This window comes from Cibotium barometz, chromosome 44, assembly GCF_041138505.1.
Source record: "Cibotium barometz isolate CiBa-2024 chromosome 44, ASM4113850v1, whole genome shotgun sequence".
NCBI lineage: Eukaryota > Viridiplantae > Streptophyta > Polypodiopsida > Cyatheales > Cibotiaceae > Cibotium > Cibotium barometz.
The window spans coordinates 3,723,453-3,729,773 of NC_141089.1; the positions used below are offsets into that span (position 1 = coordinate 3,723,453).

Consider the following 6,321-nt stretch of genomic DNA (forward strand, 5'->3'; position numbering starts at 1 on the left):
CTACTACAATCCGCCCATGTACTCCATGATGTTGATTTCACACCAATGGATTCAATCCATCCATTCCCAATCCAAGCCGCAAGTGACGTGGCTCCTCTTTGAATATCGGCCACTTCTCTTCTATGTGTTGCCATGCCGGTTCATCCACGGGGATCCTCATTGTGCCATCCGTGGAGCGATTATGTGCATGCTATGTCATGAGCTTGGTAATAGATTTACATTGAAACATGTGTTGAATACGGGGTATGATAGGAAAATGCCTCAAGACCTTTTAAGGGATCATTGCCCCTTGCAATTCACTTTGGTAATGAGACTCGTCACATTTTGGACATTGCGTCACATCTTTATGAACACCCTTGAATAGCACACAATCATTGACACATGCATGTATACATTCGTAATCCATGCCAAGAGCCATAATAGCTTTCCTAGCATGCGACCTTGTAGTTGGCATCTTGTTGTCCGAAGGAAGCATCTTCTTCATAAGCCTACATTATCATATTTTCTATAATATACTTTATATCTCTCCATTATAAAATAAACCACCATTAGATTACAAGACTTGTACGATATTCACTCACCGAAACAAACTTGTCACACTAGTGTCGCTCCAACCATACATGGTTTGCAAGTTGAGTAGTTCCAAGGTCGCACAAAATATTGAGTATGGGCACCCTTCATAAAGCGGGGTGCTCGCGGCTTGTCGTAATTGTGCTTCATTCCATGTGAGTTCCTCTTCCTTCTCAACCTCCCCATCTTCAAAGAATCATTAACCATCTCATCCATGATGAATTCATCCTCGATTTCATGTGACATTTGTTGATTATGGAAGACTTTTTCACTCATTCCACCACCACCACATATACCAAAATCTTCTTGATGGGCTCTAAATTCATTACGTAATCATCCACTCATGACATAGTAGTGAGGCATTGATTCCCTCATTCTTTGACAAGTCTCCTCTCCATCCTCGTCCTATAATTAATGAAACTTATGAATTTCGATACCATAATGAAAAAATTCAACCAAACATATCTTTTTTTAAAAACTTACTCGAGAACTCGAATGCTTGTGCTCTTGGAATCTTCCATAATCTTGTACGTGTTTTATTGCCGTAAGCGTACGATTGCCCCCTTGCATCGTGTACATGGACACGAGATTTTTTGCCTCAACCATTCTTACTTAGTCCATCCATGTGGTGGTTCATTTTTGGACGATGAAGATGAACTTTGATCTTTTGGTATCTATAACCAACATAAGACACATATTTAAACATAATTCACATATAAAACATATTTAAAATATGTATATACACAACATACACACAATGCATGAGGAGGTTCAAGGTTCTCTATTTTTTTGATATAATTTTATGTTTCTATGACGTGGCTATGCACGCGGCTACTACTGGTGCGGTTATGTGCGCGGCTACAAACACGGCTATGTGCACGACTACAATCGCGTCCATAGCCGCGTATATAGCCGCGTAATGTTATGATTTTTTTGTGTATTGGATCCTCTCGCACCACGCGTTCCTCTATTTTCAAGTTCACGTGGAGGGCATTAGTTCCTCCGCTTTTCCCTGTGGCTTCACATGCAAGAAGCTATGGCTTCACATCCAAGAAGCTATGCATAGGGGGTCAATAGCTTCTTTCTTCTTCTTCCTCCCTCAACCATGATTAGAAACTTCAATGTTTGTCTTGGTAGAAGGTAAGTTTACCTCTTCAACCCTATTCTTCTCCCTTCTCCTCTTCAACCCTATTCTTCTCCCTTCGCCTCTCTTCCCTATTCTTATCCCTTCTCCTCTTCAACCCTATTCTTCTCCCTTCGCCTCTCTTCCCTATTCTTATCCCTTCTCCTCTTCAACCCTATTCTTCTCCCTTCGCCTCTCTTCCCTATTCTTATCCCTTCTCCTCTTCAATCCTATTTTTCTCCCTTCTCCTCTCTTTCCTATTCTTCCACTTTCTCCTCTCTTCTTTCTCCCTTATCCTCTCTCCCTTCTTCTCTCTTCTCCTCTCTTCTTCTCCGTTCTCCTCTCTTCTTCTCTCTTCTCCTCTCTTATTTTTCCCTTCTCTTCCTTTCTTTGAAGATTTCTCCTTCTTTCTTTCTTCTTCTTTCTCCTCTCTCCCTTCTTCTCTTTATTCTTTTTTCTCTTTTCTTTCAACCTTTGTCTTTCTTTCTTTCATTCATTTTTCATTCATCTACATTGGAAAGCAATGCATAAAGTTAAAAGTTAGGGTAAAATGCTTACCTCCATAGCTTTTGTCTTTTGTTTCTTTGCTCTTGCTTGTTTTGTTAATGTCTTTTTGTGTTGTTTTTGATTATGTTATATTAAAGTTTTCACCTATCTCAAATAAGAAATTTAAATTTTAATGTTAACTATATATATATATTTTTTATAGGTTTGTGTGACACACAAAGGTTGGTCTTGTTGATCTTACATAAGTCTTGCATAAGTCTCTCTCTTGCTCTCTCTTTTTCTCTCTCTCACGAGGCTTTATGCATTGTCTTTCATTGATGAGGTTTTATGCATTGTCTAATGTTCTTGGTTGTTTTGTTTTAGGGTTTTCTCTATTACATTTTCATTCCAAAAGCAAGGTTACGAACAACGAGAGCAAGCTTTTATCCCTTCTCTCAAGGTTGGTTGTCAATATTTTCTAATCTATTTTGCACCTCTTGGTATCAAGGAGCTTTTCATTTTAAGTTATGAAACTTTATGCTTAGTTCTATGCTTAATCTCATTGTTCATAAGAGACTTATGCATGTGATTCTTATGCATAAGGCTTCTTATACATAAGGTTTCTTATGCATAGGTATAAGCCTCTAAACATAAGACTCTTATACATAAGTGTCTTATGCATAAGGCTTGTCATGCACAAAGCTTCTTATGCATGAGACTATGCATAAACTTTATGCATGAGTTTTATGCATAAGGTCTTATTCATAAGGCTTTATGCATAAGGTCTTATGCATAAGGCTTTATGCATAAAGCTTTATGAGAGTGAGATCTTATGCATAAAGCTTTTAAACATAAGACTCTATACATAAGAGACTAAGGCATAAAGCTTAATGCAAAAGCTTATTATGCATAAAGCTTATGCATAGAAGTTCTTCTGCATAAGTGGAAGACTCTAAACATAAGACTCTTATACATAAGTGTCTTATGCATAAGGCTTGTTATACATAAAGCTTTTTATGCATGAGACTCTATGCATAAGCTTTATGCATGAGTTTTATGCATAAGGCTTCTTATGTATAAACTTAATGCATAAGACTTCTTATGCATAAAGCTTATGCATAAGCTTCTTATGCATAAACTTTAGGGTTTAGGCTTGTTATATGCATAAAGCTTCTTATGCATGAGACTCTATGCATAAGCTTTATGCATGAGTCTTATGCATAAACTTAATGCATAAGACTTCTTATGCATAAAGCTTATGCATAAGATTCTTATGCATAAAGTTTAGGGTTTAGGGTTGTTATGCATTAGGCTTCTTATGCATGAGACTCTATGCATAAAAATTTATGCATGAGTCTTATGCATAAAGCTTAAGATTCTTATGTATAAAGCTTATGCATAAGGTTCTTATACATAAGTCTCTCATGAATAAAGATTAAGTTTCATGCATATTTTTCTTTCTTTAAGGTGTGTAATACTATTTGCTGTTTTGTTTTAAGATTTTTTCTATGAAGTTCTCATTTCAAGAGCAAGCAAACTCATTCCCCTCACAAGACGAGCAAGCGAACTCATTCGCCTCACAAGGCTGGTTGCTAAACTCTTCTAATTTATTTTGCACCTCTTGGTGTGGGGGAGCTTTTTATTTTAAGTTATGAAACTTTATGCTTAGTTCTATGCTTAATCTCTTTGTTCATAAGATACTTATGCGTGCGATTCTTATGCATAAGTGTAAGACTCTAAACATAAGACTCTTATACATAAGTGTCTTATACATAAGGCTTGTTATGCATAAAGCTTCTTATGCATGAGACTCTATGCATAAGCTTTAGACATGAGTTTTATGCATAAGGTCTTATGCATTAGGCTTTATGCATAAAGCTTTATGAGAGTGAGATCTTATGCATAAGGTCTTATGCATAAAGCTTTTGAACATAGACTCTATACATAAGAGGCTAAGGCATAAAGCTCAATGTATAAGCTTCTTATGCATAAAGCTTATGCATAAAAGTTCTTATACATAAAGCTTATGCATAAAAGTTCTTATACATAAGTGTAAGCCTCTACACATGAAGCTCAATGTATAAGCTTCTTTATGCATAAAGCTTATGCATAAAAGTTCTTATACATAAGTGTAAGCCTCTATACATAAGACTCTTATACATAAGTGTCTTATGCATAAGGCTTGTTATGCATAAAGCTTCTTAAGACTCTATGCATGAGCTTTATATAAGGCTTGTTATGCATAAAGCTTCTTAAGACTCTATGCATAAGCTTTATGCATGAGCTTTATATAAGGCTTCTTATGCATAAACTTTATGCATAAGACTTCTTATGCATAAAGCTTATGTATAATCTTCTTATGCATAAACTTTAGGGTTTAGTCTTGTTATGTATAAAGCTTCTTATGCATGAGACTCTATGCATAAGCTTTATGCATGAGTCTTATGCATAAGACTTCTTACGCATAAACTTTATGCAAAAGACTTCTTATGCATAAGATTCTAATGCATAAAGTTTAGGGTTTAGGTTTGTTATGCATAAGGCTTCTTATGCATGAGACTCTATGCATAAAGCTTAAGATTCTTATGTACAAAGCTTATACATAAGATTCTTATGCATAAGCTTCTTATGCATAAGGTTCTTATATATAAGCCTCTCATGAATAGAGCTTAAGTTTCATGCATATTTTTCTTTCTTTAAGGTGTGTAATACTATTTGTTGTTTTATTTTTAAGATTTTTTCTATCAAGTTCTCATTTCAAGAGAAATCAAACTCATTCCCCTCACAAGACGAGCAAGCAAGCTTACAAGATGAGCAAGCGAGCTCATTCCCCTCACAAGGTTGGTTGCTAAACTCTTCCATTTTATTTTGCACCTCTTGGTGCGGGGGAGTCTTGTATTTTAATATATAAATTTTCATGCTTAGCTTAAAAGGCTTTATGCATAAGGTCTTATGCATAAGACTTTATGCATAAAACTTATGCATAAGACTCTATGCTTAAAGCTTATGCTTAAAAGGCTTTATGCATAAGGTCTTATGCATAAAGCTTAATGCATAAGCTTCTTATGCATAAAGCTTATGCATAAAGTTTATGCATAAAGCTTATGCATAAGACTTCTTATGCATAACTTTTATGCATAAGGCTTCTTGTGCATAAAGCTTATGCATAGATTTTATGCATAAAGCTTTATGCATAAGACTTCTTATTATGCATAAACTTTATGCATAAGGCTTCTTATGCATAAAGCTTAATGTATAAAGCTTATGCATAAGACTTTTTATGCATAAACTTTATGCATAAGACCTCTTATGCATAAAGCTTATGCAGAAGACTTATTATGCATAAAGCTTATGCATAAGACTTCTTATACATAATTTTATGCATAAAGCTACTCATGCATAAAGTTCAAGCATAAAGCTTATGCATAAACTTTATGCATAAGCTTTATGCATAAGAAGCTTATGCATGAGTTTTACCATATCACACCCTACCTCATACTAATCATTTGATCACCTAAATTATCCATGTTAATCAAGCATTATTAGCTCTAATCACCCTTATCCATGTTAATTATATAAGAATATGGCATAACGAAAAGACTAGCAAGAGAATATGCAAAAGATAATGCAATAAGTAGAGAATGGAGAGAATTTTAAAATTTTGATTATACCAAACAAGGAGATAGATAAAATATGATGGCTGTGTCCACCCGTGCACTCTTGTGTAGATCTTAGATGGTGATCTAGATAGACTCTGTATGGAGGGTGTACTAAGTGTAGAGGGGGTGGGTTCTCACAAGCATTGGGTACCTTAACTCATGACTATGTCCATAACATGGTCAGTTATTTACGATGCATAGACATGGTCATCACCGCCCGTGTACACCACCCCACGTATCAAGAACATGGCTAAAGAACCCACTAATAAAGGACCCCTACTAACACTCGATAACCCTAACCATCTCCTAACAATCAATGGTCACAAAAGAATGATCCCATCGACGTCTATGCCGAGGTTCCCACCAAAGTCATGTGCACCAATGTCTACTTCTCATACTGGGGACCTTTAAAAAAGTGCGTTACACATCAATGTGAGATACATACTGAGAGACGAGCATTGAGTGTATACTAACAATTCAGCT

General features: G+C 35.7%; 1 long non-coding RNA gene across 1 annotated transcript; it reads left to right on the forward strand.

The window, feature by feature from the left end:
- The first annotated feature begins 1,568 nt into the window (after positions 1-1,568).
- LOC147612872 (uncharacterized) lies at positions 1,569-4,993 on the forward strand. Its single transcript, XR_015263300.1, has 4 exons — positions 1,569-1,710; positions 2,564-2,639; positions 3,679-3,763; positions 4,914-4,993. It is a non-coding gene; the product is annotated as an uncharacterized LOC147612872 (long non-coding RNA).
- Positions 4,994-6,321: the final 1,328 nt, after the last annotated feature.